The sequence below is a fragment of the Topomyia yanbarensis genome, chromosome 2 (assembly GCF_030247195.1).
Source record: "Topomyia yanbarensis strain Yona2022 chromosome 2, ASM3024719v1, whole genome shotgun sequence".
Taxonomy (NCBI): Eukaryota; Metazoa; Arthropoda; class Insecta; order Diptera; family Culicidae; genus Topomyia; species Topomyia yanbarensis.
In genome coordinates, this window is record NC_080671.1 from 268,575,424 (window position 1) to 268,594,235 (window position 18,812).

Sequence of the window (18,812 nt, forward strand, 5' to 3'; positions counted from 1 at the left end):
ACTTCAACAGAAAAAATATACCCGTTTTAGTCTACTTATTTGTGCAATAGGTGACCATCCATAAATGACGTAGCATTATATGGGGGAGGGGGGAGTTCTGTATTTTGTGATGATGTGTGACGACAGGGGGTAGGGGGTCATATCATGCTACGTAGCTTTTTAAAGGGGAATAACTAACATAGCTTTTCATTTTTTTTTTAAATTGCAGGTGACAAGGGGAGGTAGATTTACCGTCAAGCTACGTAATTACCAGGGGGGTATTTAGAAGTTTGTGACGAAATGCTACGATGGGGGAGGGGGGTGTTAAAAATCACTCAAAAAATGCTACGTCATTTATGGATGGTTCCTAGTGGCTTCCACTAGGATTCCATGGTTGGTTATGCTCACTATATTTTAAAATATTTGTATTGGACTGTGCTGAAAAGCCCAGCAATGTAATATTAATTTCAAAAGAATAATTTTGATTACCCTGGTTTGGTGGTGGTTCTTGTGCTGTTTCCATAAACCAATTAACTGATTTTCGCACACCGTAAGGTAAGGGTAATAAGATCGTAGAAATCAGTCTGCGTTCTCATTTCATGCAGATCAGACGTCAGAAAGCGCACCGCTTGCTAACAGCATACACAGAAAAAATACGACCCACGCCGCGCTGCTCTAACGTATACGAGTAACATATAGATACAGCAAAGTTTCGTTACCCCCAACTGCGATTGAAATGAGTAAATCACAAAAAAATGCCCACTACGGGAGAACACAATCGCGATTGACTTTTCGCAGACCCGTTTTAAACATAAAGTACGCGAAGTGGAACAATTGTTCAAGGTGAAAATGAAACTTGTTCTTATAGAAGTTTCACGCATACAGCTACATCATACGAGAACAGTAGTGCTAATAACGTTCAACTCCACAGTCGAGGCAGAATGCTTCGAACATGCAACACGATGTCGAATATAGAAACGTCAAAATTAGGATTCCCGTGGATTCCCCCCCCCCTTGATCTGACGGAAATTCGCCTACATATTAAATTAAATTCTATTAAACGATTCATGTAGAGATATAAAGAAGTGGAATCCGACTTTGGAGACTCTTTTTCCCTGGCATTCTCAACGGTGTTTAGGTGGTTTTCTTTGCAATGGAGAAGACCTTTACGTCCTAGCCCAGTACACGAGCTATTGGTAGGGTTCAATCTACCACACGGGGTGCACTGGGGGCGTGTCGGGCTCGAATGGTGACGCTGCCATTAATACCGAATAAACTCCATTGGGCTCCGCCATCATTCCTCCCAGGAACTACCTCTCGGTATTACTTCTGGGGGGATGGCTGTACTGAATGTACTCATTCACTCTCACTCACGCGTTCATATATCCTGTATGAGGCTTACTTGGGTGCTCTCTCAATCGCACTTTGATTCACTCTCAAACACTCCCACATGAGGCTGACTTTTGTGCTCACCTTTTTCGTTCCTTGCGAGGCTGACTTGTGTGCTCACCTTACTCATTCCTTGCTAGGCTTACTTTTGTGCTCGCCCCACCCATACCATGTGAAGCTGCTCCTGTTGGAAAAGCACATTACGTGTGTCAATCCCCGTTTTAAGATTATGCTGACAATCCGAGCATAGAGGAATCATAAAAGACGTGATGTGATGCTCTTGGTGCCGTTGCACTCCTACACAGGCCGCGTGATACGATTTGTTGCAAAATTCGCACTTCCATGAGAAACGATCATCACTAATTGAACACGACCGAACACTGCACGACATAATGCTGACTATTTTTTTTTTCGAAAATCGCGCGCGGCTTGAATAAAATTAATCAAATAAATACTTGTAGCGTAGCGCCGTTCAACTACGTCTACTACCGGTAACGGTCGACTAAGAACTGAACTTTTTCTTAGGCCCCACTTCTGACATACCATGCGAGGCTGACTTGTGTGCTCACCTTTTTCATTCCTTGCTAGGCTGACTTTTGTGCTAGCCTCTACCATACCATGTGAGGCTGACTTTTGTGCTCACCCTTAACATGCCGTGTGAGACTGACTTGGATGCTCACCCTTTCACTCTTCTGCCACGCCATGAGGCATCGATAGCTAAGTCCCAACATACTACGCTACGACCCTCCCGTCTTGACATGAGGCAGTCCACTTATACGCCTATACACTCACTCTTCTGTCTTGCTTCGGGGTGGCTGGGTTTACCCCTTACGCGGTTGCCAGTCACTGCGCCAAACCTGCCTCGGCATGAACAGACCATTCACTCCCTTTTTGCGCTTGGCCTTTTTCGCTCCAGCTAACTAAGCCGTGCCCGTCGTCTGTTGCTCGGTTCGCCAGATTACCTGTAGCCTACTGGCAATCCGGATGGTAGCAGCCGAGACTGCGTTCCACTTCTCCACCGATTGACACATCCGCTGAATAAGGGTATCACGGGTTGTGTCTCAGCCACAGACATCAAGCATTGCTCTTCTTTCGACGTCGAACCGATGACATACGAACAGTATTTTCGTCTACACCTGGGCAATCCGGGCAGACTGGGACCTCCGCGTGCCCGAACCTGTGGAGGTACTGTCGGAAACAGCCATGGCCTGACAGGAATTGTGTCAGGTGGAAGTGAACTTCCCCATGGGGTCTTCCCACCCAGCTCGATATGCTAGGTATCAGCCGGTGGGTCCACCTACCTTTCGAGGAGTTGTCCCACTCACGCTGCCATCTGGCGACCGAGGTCGCCCTGGTGCGCTCGCGGGCTCCCTTATTTCCACGAAGCTCGAAGCACTCCTCATCTTCCCGAATGACCAGCCCGACTGGCATCATGCTCGCTATCACGCAGGATGCATCGTGTGATACCGTGCGGTAGGCAGATATCACTCTGAGGCATATCACGAGGTAGGTGCTCTCCAGTTTCTGTAGGTAACTGGTTACCCTCAGTGCTCTTGACCATGACGGGCCGCCGTACCTGAGGATAGATATGGCAACGCCTACCAGTAACCTACGTCTACTGGCGCACACCTTTGAGCTGTTGGACATCATTCTCGCAACAGCAGTCGACGCTCTCTTGCACGTATAGTTGACATGGCTGCCGAAGGTCAGCTTGTCGTCTATAATGACTCCGAGAGACTTCAGACTTCGCTGTGAAGTGATCGTGACTTCTCTCACATGGATAACTGCATGTTGTGCCGACTTGCGGTTGTTGACGATAACTACCTCCGTCTTATGATGAGCGAGCTCCAGGCCTCTCGCGCTCATCCATTCCTCCACCGTGCTAATCGCGTGTTCTGCGGTTAGTTCTACCTCAGGAATTGACTTCCTGTAGACCGCCAAGGTTACGTCGTCGGCAAAGCCGACGATCTTGACCCCAGGAGGAAACTTCAGTCTCAGAACCCCGTCATACATGAGGTTCCATAGCACTGGGCCTAGGATCGAGCCCTGCGGGACTCCGGCGGTAATCGGAACCCTTTTCTGACCGGCATCGGTCTCGTATAGCAGTACGCGGTTTTGGAAGTAACTTTCCAGGATCCGGTACAGACCCACCGGTAGGCTAAGCCGGTGTAACGAGAGCGCGATGGCATCCCAGCTTGCGCTGTTGAATGCGTTCTTCACGTCAAGTGTCACTAACGCACAGTATCGAATACCTCGCCTTTTTCGTTGGATCGCTATCTCGGCAGTATTTATCACTGAGTTAAGAGTGTCCACTGTGGATTTACCCTTCCGAAAGCCAAACTGGTTGCTTGACAGACCGTCCGTACCTTCTGCGTACGGGGTTAGCCTGTTGAGGATGATCCTCTCAAGCAGTTTGCCAGTCGTGTCGATCAGACAGATTGGTCTGTACGCCGATGGGTCGCCTGGCGGCTTCCCGGGCTTCGGCAACAGCACCAATTTCTGCCTTTTCCATCTATCGGGGAAACGGCACTCGTCAAGGCATCTCTGTATAGCTAGCCTGAACATGTTCGGGTTCGCTATGATCGCTGCCTTGAGTGCGTTGTTTGGAACTCCATCCGGCCCTGGAGCTTTGTTCATTGCTAGGGATTTAGCCACTGCGAGTAGTTCTTCATTCGTCACTGGAGCCACCATTTCGTCCGTGCCCGCGCTGTCTCGTAGTGCAGGTGGCCAGGGGCTTGTGGCTCGAGACGGGAAGAGTACTTCGATAATCGTTGCCAACCGGTCCGGAGATCGTTCTGGGGTGAGGAGCCCCCTTTTGTCTTGGCCATCATAATCCTGTAGGCGTCACCCCACGGATTCGCGTTGGCACTCTCACACAGGTTGTCGAAACACGCTCTCTTGCTGCTTTTAATGGCCTTGTTAAGGGCCAATTTCGCAGCTCGAAACACATCACGGCGGTTCTCTCTTGCATCCTCGGTGCGAGCTCTTTGCATCCTACGTCTAGCTCTGAGGCAGGCTGACCGTAGAGCTGCAATCTCGGCACTCCACCAGTATACCGGGCATCTGCCGTTTCTTGGCAGTGTTTTTCTCGGCATAGTGGCGTCGCACGCGCGTGATAGAACAGCTACCAGCGCATCCCCGCTTAGACTGTCGGTGTTGGCGGGCCGTCCCAGGGCCGCGATGAAAGCTTCGCTGTCGAAGTGATTGGACTTCCACCCGCGTACCTGACAGGGATCTCCCGCCCTCGGATGCTGCACACCATAGTTGATCCTAAAGCGGATTGCTAAATGATCGCTATGAGTGTAGCCTTCGTCTACCCTCCATTCCATGCCTGGAGCCAGACTGGGCTGGCAAATGTTACGTCAATCCACGCCTCCACCCCGTTTCTACGGAATGTAATAGCGGAGCCATTATTAGCTAGCACAGTATCGAGTTTCGCAAGCGCCTCCATTAGCGCTTGACCCCTGCTATTTGTACAGCGGCTGCCCCACTCCACTGCCCAAGCGTTAAAGTCTCCCGCTATGACTACCGGTTTCCAGCCCACTAGGTCTGACGAGAGCCTGTCGATCATCTGGTAGAACTGTTCTATTGGCCACCTTGGTGGGGCGTAGCAGCGAACACACCATTGATGTTGGCAATCGCCACACCCTCGGCGGAGGAGTGTATTACCTCTTGAACCGGGAACCGTCCCGTTGTACAGATTGCCACCATTACAGACCCGTCCGGTGTTTGGGTGGTGCGAATGCGGCTGAAACAACCTTTACCGTCTTACTTAGTTTTCGAAAGCAGATCATGTCAAGGTATTAACTACATACAATGAAAGCTATGCACATACCCTGGGCCGAATATCACATGCCAGTTCTTTGACCAGACGGCACACTAGAGTAAGTCAAGCGCCAAAACAGTTAAAGAAAATCTATCTGTTACAACTATCGCCACCAAATAGCCTTCCACAGCTGCTGATACACTACAGACAGCCGACCAAAGAATAAATGCCGGACAAACAATATCCCACGGTATCCCCAAGCCAATAGTTAACATACCTAGGGAAGAAATAAATGATAGAAGACTGCTATACCAAAGCCATTCGAAAGCACAGAAAACAATAAGCACGTAACAGCGAAAATCAATGCTAGAGTAACGCCGACATGGACGCAAATACGAGCAAAGGCGAAGACAGACGGAATGATCACCAAGCGGCAGAGCGTAAACCAGGCCATTGCTCACGTCCAAGAAATTAAATTAATACAAGAAGCAAAAAGTTGTACGCCCAGAATTGACGCCATGAATAATATAAGACTTTTTTACATTTCTTATAAAAGAAATGTATAGAATTCGCTCAAATTTTGGGTTTCGAAAGACTGGAATTATAATTCTTGGAGTTTTTTGGACGGCTGTCTCACTCTTGTTACAAGCACACAAATCGCCGCTTCACAGGAAGAAAATCGCAAAACAAACATCCTTGATTCCTTGCCACTCGCTACAGTTCCGAATCCAACAACCGAAAACCACACATCATTACAGACGACCAATGTAGTAACTCCAACTATGTACAGATCACTACCGTTTGTTCCAGCTCTCAGTAACATCAGCACATCATCTCTTCGGTCGGATTTTCCCACAGTAAAGTTTGCTTACAGGCCAATCAAAACAACAAAATGTTTACTAAAGCAGATGAAAGATCCCATACATCCATTACAACAGTCTAACATCATATACAGCATCCCATGTTCCGAGTGTAACATGACGTATATAGGGATGACAAAAAACAAGCTACAAGTACGACTAAGCGGTCACAGATCCAATATCAAAAAGTACTTCAATTTGATTGAATACCCACCCCAATACGCTGAAGAGGAAATAATCAGACTAGGAGAAAAAGCAGCACTAATCCAACACACCATCAGTCAAGGCCACAGCTTTGCGCTGGACAAAACTACGATCATTGATCGCACCTTTCGGACTTCAGCTTTACCACTGTTGTGCCACATCACCAATACACCCAACACCGTCAACTATCACACCGACGTCCAGAACCTAAACACCGCATACGCTGGCATTTTGCATACCACCAAATCCAATAGCAATAGTAGATGTAGCCGAAAAAGTCATTCCAGCCATACAAATACTAGAACCACAAAAGCTTCCCTGCCGGATACTTTTGGTCCAATATAAATATTGCGAGCTTTTCCTACGTCGATAACCATTTTGTATTCAAGTCATCATTCAGTGCAGTAGTGATATGCAGCAATACCGAAAACGAATTGAATTTTTGTTTTACACTGAACAGTAAGTCGGGCTAGAAAATAATATAATTCTTCCCGATTAAAAATATTTCAAATCAACCATAGAGAGAATGCTTGCGTAGAAACCACAACCAGACACCGCATTGTCGGACAGCGACATTATAACAAAAAACCAGTTTTAATTCACCTAGAGGTGCAATTGTGCCTTTCTCATTTCTACAAACTATGATTTAATAGCTGGTTCGTACAATATAACATTATGCAAATGTCTTTCATTCTTATTACACTTGGTAAGTATATATAAGAGCACCTTTTTGCATTCATCGCGGTATCGGTTTGAATCGGAGTTTTCTATGTGATCGCACTCCCGTAACTCCGGATCCGGAAGTCCGATGCAGATGGAATTTAATATCAGTTTCCGACGACGTAACACCTTTCATTTGAGACTAAGTTGATCAAATCGGTCTAGCCATTTTCGAGAAACCAATATAATCGTTATTCTGAATTTGGGTGCTTCCGGATCCGTCGATGGTGGCCAGTGTGGCCCAAAGAGACTTTAAATGACTGTTGGTGACCTAGATCTACAAATTCAACAGTTGTGTTTACATTTTGGAAAAAAATACACCTTTTTACATTCATCGCAGAATTCGTTAGAATCGGGATTTGCTGCGTGATCGTACGTATCACCCTGTAATTCAGGAACCAGAACTCGGATCCATACAAAATTCAACAGCAGCTGATGGACCTTTCATTTAAAATCAAGTTTGCCAAATCGGTTCAGAAAATTCCGAGAAACCGATATGGACAAATCAACAAATTTTGTTTTGTAACCATACTCTTCAACTCGTAATCCGGAACAAGATGTCGGTTGAAAATGAAATTCAATAGCAACCTATGGGAATATTATACCTTTCATTTGAATCTTAGTTTGTAAAAATCGGTTCAGCCATCTCCGAGAAACCGATGTGGACATTTTGTTAACAAATCCGCACATACACACATACATACATACATACATACATACATACATACATACATACATACATGCATACATACATACATACAGACTGCGTCGAATAGCCAGAAGTGGGTCGTTGGAGCGCCAGTGAACCGGAAGCTACGCTCTACCCGGAATCGCTGGATGGACCTCAGCATCTGCTGGCTGGCCGTTGAGTAGGCTAGGTCCACCGCCGGGGACTAGACCGAGTAGACGAGGCGGGGAGCTTAATGGCTCACAGAAACGTACATCGGTATAGGGAGCGGTCTGCCGCCGGGGAATTCACGATCGGGGCTAATTTAGCGCCGTGGACTACCCGACAGAATCGTGACGAAAAGGGGAGCTAATTGGCTCACGAAACAAACACCGGTAACGAAAGAAATTCCGTTGTCGGGGAACTCTCAATCGGAGCAGGATAAGCGGTATAGCTGGAAGATTTAAGTAGAGCTAAATGGCTCCAGAAAGCGGTATCGGTGTCGGGGGAAATTCCTCCGTCGGGGAACCATAGGTCGGAGTAGGGTGAGTTCACCGTTGAGCACTATCCAAGCGGATCCTGATGAGGCCGGGAGCTGAATGACTCACGAAAACATGAGCTGAATGGCTCAGGGAATCAGCACCTAAACGGCTCACCACAGGGACGAGAAATAAACGGCGACGTAATGGATGGAGACAAGAAGCAGGAGAGGAACCGAGAGTTAAATCAAAGCTCATAGGTCGTGTCACTCCATGAACCAAGCGAGGCTCCGAGATAGAGCAGCAAAAAGAGGTGCGACGAAAGCGCAACGAACCCCCCACGAATAAATACGATGACGTAGTTCCGTGGGGAAGAAGGGCGTAAAAAGTAAGGAATGTTTTAGTGGTTAGGCACGAACGTGACTCGTAAGTCCCATACAGTGCCAATACACTACAGGCCAGGCTTTTGAAGCTTTTTTAACCTTACTATAAAAAAACATACATACATACATACATACATACATACATACATACATACATACATACATAACTCCGCTAGCGAATGACGGATCTCAATAGTGGCATGTCTGTAATAATATACGTACATGGAACTATTGAGAACCAGAGCTACAGGTCCAAAGCCCTGGTAAAGGAGGATGGTTGTGATGATCCGGGCCGAGATCACCACGTAAAGCAAGGTAGGGCATAACCCCAATTCCAAGGCGTGGAGCGACCCGTGCCGAGGGATGAGTGATCGAGGGGGTGAAAAAGATGCTCGATCGTTAACGGAGCCTGTGGGGTACCTGGGCAACCCCCACAGTAAGCGTCCCTTACCACGCTAATGCGGAGCTCTGGCGTGGCGGACATTTATTTCTCGCGCGACTCGTGGGACTTTACATGGAGATAAATAAAAATAAAAACAAACAGACGGAGGTGCAAAACCCCTTCGCTAGAGGTGGTTTGGCGAGGTCTCCCCCCCCGTGGGGAGAGTAGTGGAGCGATGAGTGCTGCATCCGAAAGCACCAGTGACCCCCCAGCGGCGGTAGGCAATAACCCTACCAATGCATCGGAGGGGCCAATATCTGCGATGCGCAAAGTAGCGAAGCAACTCGATTCTATAATCGACTTCGCTAGCGCAAAGCAGAATATAGCCAAGGAGCTGAAGTTGAGCCTCCTGGAGCTCAGGAAAGCTGTTCGTGTCGCAAGACAGGAACAGCAGGCCTATGTTGAAAGGGTGGAATGTCGGGAGAGGCCCGACAGAGAAACCCAGACAGTGGCCTCCAATAGGGAGGAAAGAGAGAAGGTCGATAGAGGTTCACAGACAGTGGCCTTTACCTTCTACGGAGCAGCCACGTCGATCGGAGCGGCGACCGAGTTCCCCTCGAAGGGAAAAGGAAAGGGCAATCGCAAGACGGCATCGAATGCGAAGCGCCCTAGGAAGTCGCCAGGCGAGGGTGCCAAAACCGACACCACTCGGCGTGCAACCGTCAAGGTCAAACGTCGCCTGGGTGAGGTAAGCGAGGGCGAGAGTGACCTCGCTGAGCAGAGCGATGGTACCAGCAACCCGGCACGACCGAGGCAGGGGGGCTCAAACCCCTGGACGCTGGTCACCAAGAAAAAGCCGGCACCGAAACCGGAGGTACCGCGGCCTGCGAGGAAGGCCAAGGACAGAGGCGAAGCCTTGTGGTTAAAAACCGACAAGGACAAATACGCCGATGTCCTTAAATCGATGAAGGCGGCCGAAAGCCTCTCGGCCCTTGGGCAGGATGTGCGTAGCGTAAGACGCACCAACACGGGAGAGATGCTCCTGGTGCTGAAGCGAGGCGCACAATCAAGTGCAGTATACAAGGCCTTGGCCCAAGAGGTCCTTGGTGAGGGCGCCCAAATCAGGTCGCTAGGTGCGGAAACAACTCTCCAATGCAAGCACTTGGACGAGTTCACGACCGCAGAAGACGTCGTCGCAGCCGTCAAGGAGCACTGCGACGTCACAATCGAGCGGGCCTCTGTGCGATTGAGAGATGGACCCTCTGGCACCCAAGTAGCCTACCTCAGGCTACTGAAGGCGGATGCCAAAAAGGTAACCGAGAAAGGGAAGCTGAAGATCGGCTGGTCGGTATGCCCTATTAGTATACCCCAGCCGCCTTCAGTGGATAGGTGCTATCGGTGCCTTGAATCCGGCCACAAAGCGTACGAATGCAAAGGCATAGATAGGAGCAAGCTATATCGTCGCTGCGGCGAGGAGGGACATAAAGAGCGGGGGTGCACTAAGGCATATAAGTGCCTTATCTGCACCGCTAAGAAGCAAGCCCATAAACATGCTATGGGCGGACCTTCGTGTCCCTTCGGCGAGTTAAATAAGAAGAAGCCGTGAGAGTCACACAGCTAAATCTTAACCATTGTGCAGCAGCCCAACAGCTGCTGTGGCAGTCGGTCTCGGAGTCGAGGACAGATGTCGCCCTCTTATCAGACCCGTACAACATCCCTGCCGGCAACGGCAATTGGGTGTCGGACGGGTCTGGAATGGTGGCAATCTGTACAACGGGAAGGTTCCCGGTTCAAGAGGTAATACACCCCTCCGCCGAGGGTGTGGTGATTGCCAAGATCAATGGTGTGTTCTATTGCAGCTGCTACGCCCCACCAAGGTGGCCAATAGAACAGTTCTACCAGATGATCGACAGGCTCTCGTCGGACCTCGTGGGCCGGAAACCGGTGGTAATAGCGGGAGACTTCAACGCTTGGGCAGTGGAGTGGGGCAGCCGCTGTACAAATAGCAGGGGTCAAGCGCTAATGGAAGCGTTTGCGAAACTCGATACTGTGCTAGCTAATGATGGCTCCGCTGGTACATTCCGTAGAAACGGAGTGGAGGCGTGGATTGATTTGACCTTTGCCAGCCCGAGTCTGGCTCCAGGCATGGAATGGAGGGTAGACGAAGGCTACACCCATAGCGATCATTTAGCAATCCGCTTTAAGATCAACTATGGTGTGCAGCATCCGAGGGCGGGAGATCCCTGTCAGGTACGCGGGTGGAAGTCCAATCACTTCGACAGCGAAGCTTTCACCGCGGCCCTGGGAATGGAGGCCAACACCGACAGTCTAAGCGGGGATGCGTTGGTAGCTGTTCTATCACGCGCGTGCGACGCCACTATGCCGAGAAAAACACTGCCAAGAAACGGTAGATGCCCGGTATACTGGTGGAGTGCCGAGATTGCAGCTCTACGGTCAGCCTGTCTCAGAGCTAGACGTAGGATGCAAAGAGCTCGCACCGAGGATGCAAGGCAGAACCGCCGTGAAGTGTTTCGAGCTGCGAAATTAGCCCTTAACAAGGCTATTAAAAGCAGCAAGAGAGCGTGTTTCGACAACCTGTGTGAGAGTGCCAACGCGAATCCGTGGGGTGACGCCTACCGGATTGTGATGGCCAAGACCAAAGGGGGCTCCTCACCCCCAGAACGGTCTCCGGACCGGTTGGCAACGATTATCGAAGTACTCTTCTCGTCTCGAGCCACAAGCCCCTGGCCACCTGCACTACGAGACAGTGCGGGCACGGTCGAAATGGTGGCTCCAGTGACGAATGAAGAACTACTCGCAGTGGCTAAATCCCTAGCAATGAACAAAGCTCCAGGGCCGGATGGAGTTCCAAACAACGCTCTCAAGGCAGCGATCATAGCGAACCCGAACATGTTCAGGCTAGTTATGCAGAGATGCCTTGACGAGTGCCGTTTCCCCGATAGATGGAAAAGGCAGAAACTGGTGCTGTTGCCGAAGCCCGGGAAGCCGCCAGGCGACCCATCGGCGTACAGACCAATCTGTCTGATAGACACGACTGGCAAACTGCTTGAGAGGATCATCCTCAACAGGCTCACCCCGTACGCGGAAGGTACGGACGGTCTGTCAAGCAACCAGTTTGGCTTTCGGAAGGGTAAGTCTACAGTGAACGCTCTCAACTCAGTGATAAATACTGCCGAGATAGCGATCCAACGAAAAAGGCGATGTATTCGATACTGTGCGTTAGTGACACTTGACGTGAAGAACGCATTCAACAGCGCAAGCTGGGATGCCATCGTGCTCTCGTTACACCGGCTTAGCCTACCGGTGGGTCTGTACCGGATCCTGGAAAGTTACTTCCAAAACCGCGTACTGATATACGAGACCGATGCCGGTCAGAAAAGGGTTCCGATTACCGCCGGAGTCCCGCAGGGCTCGATCCTAGGCCCGGTGCTATGGAACCTCATGTATGACGGGGTTCTGAGACTGAAGTTCCCTCCTGGGGTCAAGATCGTCGTAACCTTAGAGGTCTACGGGGAGTCAATTCCTGAGGTAGAACTAACCGCAGAACACGCGATTAGCACGGTGGAGGAATGGATGACCTCGAGAGGCCTGGAGCTCGCTCATCATAAGACGGAGGTAGTTATCGTCAACAACCGCAAGTCGGCACAACATGCAGTTATCCATGTGGGAGAAGTCACGATCACTTCACAGCGAAGTCTGAAGTCTCTCGGAGTCATTATAGACGACAAGCTGACCTTCGGCAGCCATGTCGACTATACGTGCAAGAGAGCGTCGACTGCTGTTGCGGCACTATCGAGAATGATGTCCAACAGCTCAAAGGTGTGCGCCAGTAGACGTAGGTTACTGGCAGGCGTTGCCGTATCTATCCTCAGGTACGGCGGCCCGTCATGGTCAAGAGCACTGAGGGTAACCAGTTACCTACAGAAACTGGAGAGCACCTACCGCGTGATGTGCCTCAGAGTGATATCTGCCTACCGCACGGTATCATACGATGCATCCTGCGTGATAGCGAGCATGATGCCAGTCGGGCTGGTCATTCGGGAAGATGAGGAGTGCTTTGAGCTACGTGGAAATAGGGGAGCCCGCGAGCGCACCAGGGTGACCTCGGTCGCCAGATGGCAGCGTGAGTGGGACAACTCCTCGAAAGGTAGGTGGACCCACCGGCTGATACCTAGCATATCGAGCTGGGTGGGAAGACCCCATGGGGAAGTTCACTTCCACCTGACACAATTCCTGTCAGGCCATGGCTGTTTCCGTCAGTACCTCCACAGGTTCGGGCACGCGGAGGGCCCAGTCTGCCCGGACTGCCCAGGTGTAGACGAAACTGCTGAACACATACTTTTCGTATGTCATCGGTTCGACGTCGAAAGAAGAGCAATGCTTGACGTCTGTGGCTGGGACACAACCCCTGATACCCTTATTCAGCGGATGTGTCAAACGGTGGAGAAGTGGAACGCAGTATCGGCTGCTACCATCCAGATTGCCAGTAGGCTACAGGTAATCTGGCGAACCGAGCAACAGACGGCGGGCACAGCTAACTAGTGATTGGTTAGTTGGAGCAAAAAAGGCCAAGCGCAAAAAAAGGGAGTGAATGGTCTGTTCATGCCGAGGCAGGTTTGGCGCAGCGAATGGCAACCGCGTAAGGGGTAAACCCAGCCACCCCGCAGCAAGACAGAAGAGTGAGTGTATAGGCGTATAAGTGGACTGCCTCATGTCAAGACGGGAGGGTCGTAGCGTAGTATGTTGGAACTAAGCTATCGATGCCTCATGGCATGGCAGAGGAGTGAAAGGGTGAGCATCCAAGTCAGTCTCACACTGCATGTTAAGGGTGAGCATAAAAGTCAGCCTCACAGGTTGGTAGAGGCTAGCACAAAAGTCAGCCTAGCAAGCAATGAAAAAGGTGAGCACACAAGTCAGCCTCGCATTGTATGTCAGAAGTGGGGCCTAAGAAAAATGTCCCACATGGGATGCCAGAGGGATTGACAAAGGTAGAATAGAGTGGCACGATTGAGAGTGAATCAGGTGATAGGGTGAGCACCCAAGTCAGCCTCACATGGATGGGTAGGGCGAGCACAAAAGTAAGCCTAGCAAGGAATGAGTAAGGTGAGCACACAAGTCAGCCTCGCATGGAACGTAAAAGGTGAGCACAAAAGTCAGCCTCATGTGGGAGTGTTTGAGAGTGAATCAAAGTGTGATTGAGAGAGCACCCAAGTAAGCCTCATACAGGATGTATGAACGCGTGAGTGAGAGTGAATGAGTACATTTAGTACAGCCATCCCCCCAGAAGTAATACCGAGAGGTAGTTCCTGGGAGGAATGATGGCGGAGCCCAATGGAGTTTATTCGGTATTAATGGCTGGTCACCATTCGAGTCCGACACGCCCCCAGTGCACCCCGTGTGGTAGATTGGACCCTACCGTTAGCACGTGTACTGGGCTAGGACATAAAGGTCTTCTCCATTGTAAAAAAAAAAACATACACCGGCGTACTGGTGGAATGAAAGGCTAAGCATCCTCCGGGCTACTTGCTTAAAAGCCAGAAGACGTGTTCAGAGAGCAAGATCTGAGGCAGTCAGAGAAGAGTGTAAAGTAACATTCCGGGCGGCTGGGGCCGCTTTTAAACGCGAGATAGTGCTAAGCAAGTCCACCTGCTACAAGGAGCTGTGCAGAGAAGTAGACGCTAACTACTGGGGCAATGCTTACCGTGTCGTTATGGCCAGGATCAAGGGTCTAATGACGCCAGTCGAAATGTGCGGCGACAAGCTGAAAATTATCGTGGAGGGCCTTTTCCCGAAGCACGACCCAACCGCATGGCCGCCTACACCGTACGCTGATGCAGATGGTGGAAATGCAGGTGACAATCGGGTTTCCAACGACGAGCTCCTTATAGTGGTAAAAGGGCTGAAAGCGAAGAAAGCTCCCGGACCGGATGGTATCCCTAACGTGGCACTGAAGACTGCGATCCTGGCGTTTCCGGACATGTTCAGGATAGTCCTACAGAAATGCCTGGACGATGGCTACTTCCCGGATAGATGGAAGATCCAGAAGCTGGTGTTACTGCCAAAACCAGGGAAACCAACAGGAGATCCAGCATCGTATCGGCCTATATGCCTGCTGGATACTCTCGGTAAACTCCTGGAAAGAGTCATCCTCAACAGGCTGACGACCTACGCTCAAAGTGAGAACGGACTACCGCAGAGACAGTTTGGGTTCCGGAAAGGAATATCGACGGTGGACGGTGGTAACGATAGACGTGAAGAACGCGTTCAACAGTGCTAGCTGGGGAGCCATCGCCGTAGCGCTGCATAGAATGCGGGTTCCGGACTATCTGTGCAAGGTTCTGAAAAATTACTTTCAGAACCGAGTACGAGTACGAAACGAACACGGGGCAGAGGTCGATTAGGGTAACGGCGGGAGTACCTCAGGGCTCCATACTCGGCCCAACGCTCTGGAATATTATGTACAACGGAGTGTTAACATTGGAACTGCCCTGGGGAGTGGAGATCGTCGGCTTTGCAGATGATGTTGTCCTGACGATAACGGGCGAGACCCTTGAGGAGGTGGAGATGCTGACGGCAGAGACAATAGGCATCGTGGAAACCTGGATGGTTAACGTCAGGTTGCAGCTGGCTCACCACAAGACTGAGGTAGTGCTGGTTAGCAATCGTAAGCACATCCAGCGTCTCGAGATCAGCGTCGGGGGACAATCCATTGAATCAATGCGCACGCTGAAGCACTTGGGTGTGATGGATGACGATCAGTTGAATTACAACTGCCATGTCGACTATGTATGTGAGAAGGCTGCGAGGACAACTAGCGCATTGGCAAGGATCATGCCGAATCACGGAGGGGCAAGAGGCAGCACGAGACGTCTCCTGGCGAATGTCTCATCCTCAATCCTGAGATATAGCGTACCGGCCTGGGCTGCTGCGCTGAACTCAAAGCGGAACCGGACGAAGTTGACAAGCACTTTTCGTCTAATGGCTGTTCGTGTCGCAAGTGCGTACAGAACGATATCGTCGGAGGCGGTATGCGTAATTGCCGGGATAATTCCCATCTGCATCACTCTGGCTGAGGACGTAGAATGCTACCAGCGCACAGTGGTCAAAATGTGTAAATTCATGCCTTTAATTATTGAGCGGAAAAACTATAAGGTTGTGTTTTGGTGACTTTGGAAAAGTTGTTGGAGCTACCAAGGCGGATTTTCGGAAGTAGACAGCCATGTTCCAAAAAAAAAAGTGTAAAGACATTTCTGAAATCTAACTTTTTACTGGTAGCAGATAAACAGTTTCAGTCTTCGGCAAAGTTGTAGAGAATATTATTTTTAGTAAATCTTTCATAAGAACTGACTCTCTAACTATAGCCGTTCCAATGTTATGCGGTGTTTTCATGAGGACCCCCCTTCAAAATTGGTTTTTTCATGATAACTCTTGTCGTATTTATTTCTCTACAAATATGTGTTCCGAAATGTTTTAGATATTACGAAAATGCATAACTTTGTTGAATATTTCAAGACGATATTATGTTTTCGGAGAGAGTTACAGCTTTTTTATGATTAATATTATCAAACTTCATAGCCAGTTTTCTCAAAAAGTTGCAAAAATATGCAGATGAAATATTGTTATTTTGAAACTATCATAAATCCCCTACAAGATCCTGAAGGAAAGGTTTGTATCCGATAGTATCCTAAGATGTTATGATCGAATGAAAGTGCTAGTAATCGGGGCGATCGTATTATGTGTTATATTGAATATTTAAAAATAAGATATACATAACTGCCATCCAATCCCCACTTTACGGTCAGTTCGATCCTTAGGAGTTCATCATCCGAGAAATACTGTAGGTTTTCGCTGTTCGCTTCTACTATGGGGTTTGACGTATGATCAAGAAGCTTCTGTAAGTCAACTTCGACAGAAAACTCGGTAACAGCTATGGATGATTCATCGAGGTAACATTTTTGTTTCTCGGCGATAACTTTAGTGTATGATGGGTATATATTAACATTTAGTACTTTTGCACCTTTCTGATTTTTTATATAACTCGCTTTCGTAAGATTGTATTCGACGATCAGAGATGCTTCAGCTCCAGTGTATTGGATTTCTTATGCTTTCTTCCATGAACGTTGCATTTTAGAAGCCCGAGTGGGAGTTGTTTGCGTTGCCTCTTTAACAACCAAAACTGCTGATAAATCCCCTGACTCCCGAAGTTTCATCTGTGTCGCAAAAGCTAACTCATCAGAGGAATATTTTGATCACAAGATTGATGTTTTGATGCGCTTCACTTTGTCAGTGCTTTCCAAAAAGGGCAGAGTTTTTCTTCCTCGACAAGTTTCAATAGGCTTTGTGTTTATTTTACTTAAAATGTATCCGGGTAGTCTGAACGAACTGTTGACGTAATCAGTATTGTATTTTAGAACAATAGATTCCCTTCGATGATATCTAAGCCATAACTTATTGAAATATTTGCAGACAGTCGAGGCAATTCTTTCAGTTTCGCTTGCTACATATGGCATATCATCAGGAACTATGCGATAAGCTTTGAAAATTGCCTGGCTGATTTCATGTAATTTTTTACTATGATCACCTTTGGTTTTTTTCCAAAGCTGAAACAGCTGACGTTTACTGATTTCGACTACACAAAAAAAGAAAAATTATGTTGAATAACAAACAGATACATCAGGGTATTTGAAGCATTAATATGTTATATTGAAATGTCTAATTCACAGAACATTAAATAACAGCGACAAATGTTCGAGCATAGAATATAAATAAAAAAAATAGAATATAAATAGAATATAAATAATCAATAACAGATAGCGAAATTGCCTAAATAAAATGTTACGTTGCTTTCACAGATTACAATACATTATACAAATATTCATTGTAACCATCAGTTTGCACTTACCCGCAATATTTGAATACATATTTCAAATTAATTGCACCGCACCGCGTGATCAGAAAATGTAAGTGATTTTTTCAGCATTTGAAAACTAATTTGATTTATAACTCAGGTTCCTTTGTTTTAAATTTTTTCTTTAATTACGTAACAGATAAACGCTTCTTCAGAATGAGTTTGTATATTTGTGTAACGCCTTCAATGAGCACCAAGCATCGGAGTGTCGCCGAAAAAACTCATATACTCACAATTTCATTCGATCATGACATGTTAGGATACTATCGGATACAAACCATTCCTTCAGGGTTTGTAGGGGATTTATGATAGTTTCAAAATAACAATATTTCATCTGCATATTTTTGCAACTTTTTGAGAAAACTGGCTATGAAGTTTGATAATATTAATCATAAAAAAAGCTGTAACTCTCTTCGAAAACATAATATCGTTTTGAAATATTCAACAAAGTTGTGCATTTTCATAATATCTAAAGCATTTCGGAACACATATTTGTGGAGAAATAAATACGACAAGAGTTATCATGAAAAAACCAATTTTGAGGGAGGTCCTCATGAAAACATCGCATAACATCGGAACGGTTATAGTTAGAGAGTCAGTTCTTATAAAAGATTTGCTACAATTTATATTCTCTACAACTTTGCCAAAGACTGAAACTGTTTATCTGCTACCAGTAAAAAGTTAGATTTCAGAAATGTCTTTACACTGTATTTTGGAACATGGCTGTCTACTTCCGAAAATCCGCCTTGGTAGCTCCAACAACTTTTCCGAAGTCACCAAAACACAGAACCTTATAGTTTTTCCGCTAAATAATTAAAGGGATGAATTTACACATTTTGACCATTGTGCAGCGGAGAAATGAACGTAATGCAAGGAGACTGGTTCGGGCGGACTCGTTGGCTAAGTGGCAGCAAGAGTGGGATTACGCGGAGAAAGGAAGGTGGACCCACCGACTCATCCCAAATGTGTCTACTTGGGTACATAGGAAGCATGGAGAGGTGAACTTCCATCTGACGCAGTTTTTGTCCGGGCATGGATGCTTCCGGAAATACCT

General features: G+C 48.0%; 1 protein-coding gene across 6 annotated transcripts in view; it reads right to left on the reverse strand.

Annotated features, from left to right (window-relative positions):
• Positions 1-18,812, reverse strand: part of LOC131683143 (glutamate [NMDA] receptor subunit 1) — a 1,648,542-nt gene that overhangs the window by 714,564 nt on the left and 915,166 nt on the right. The window lies entirely within an intron of this gene.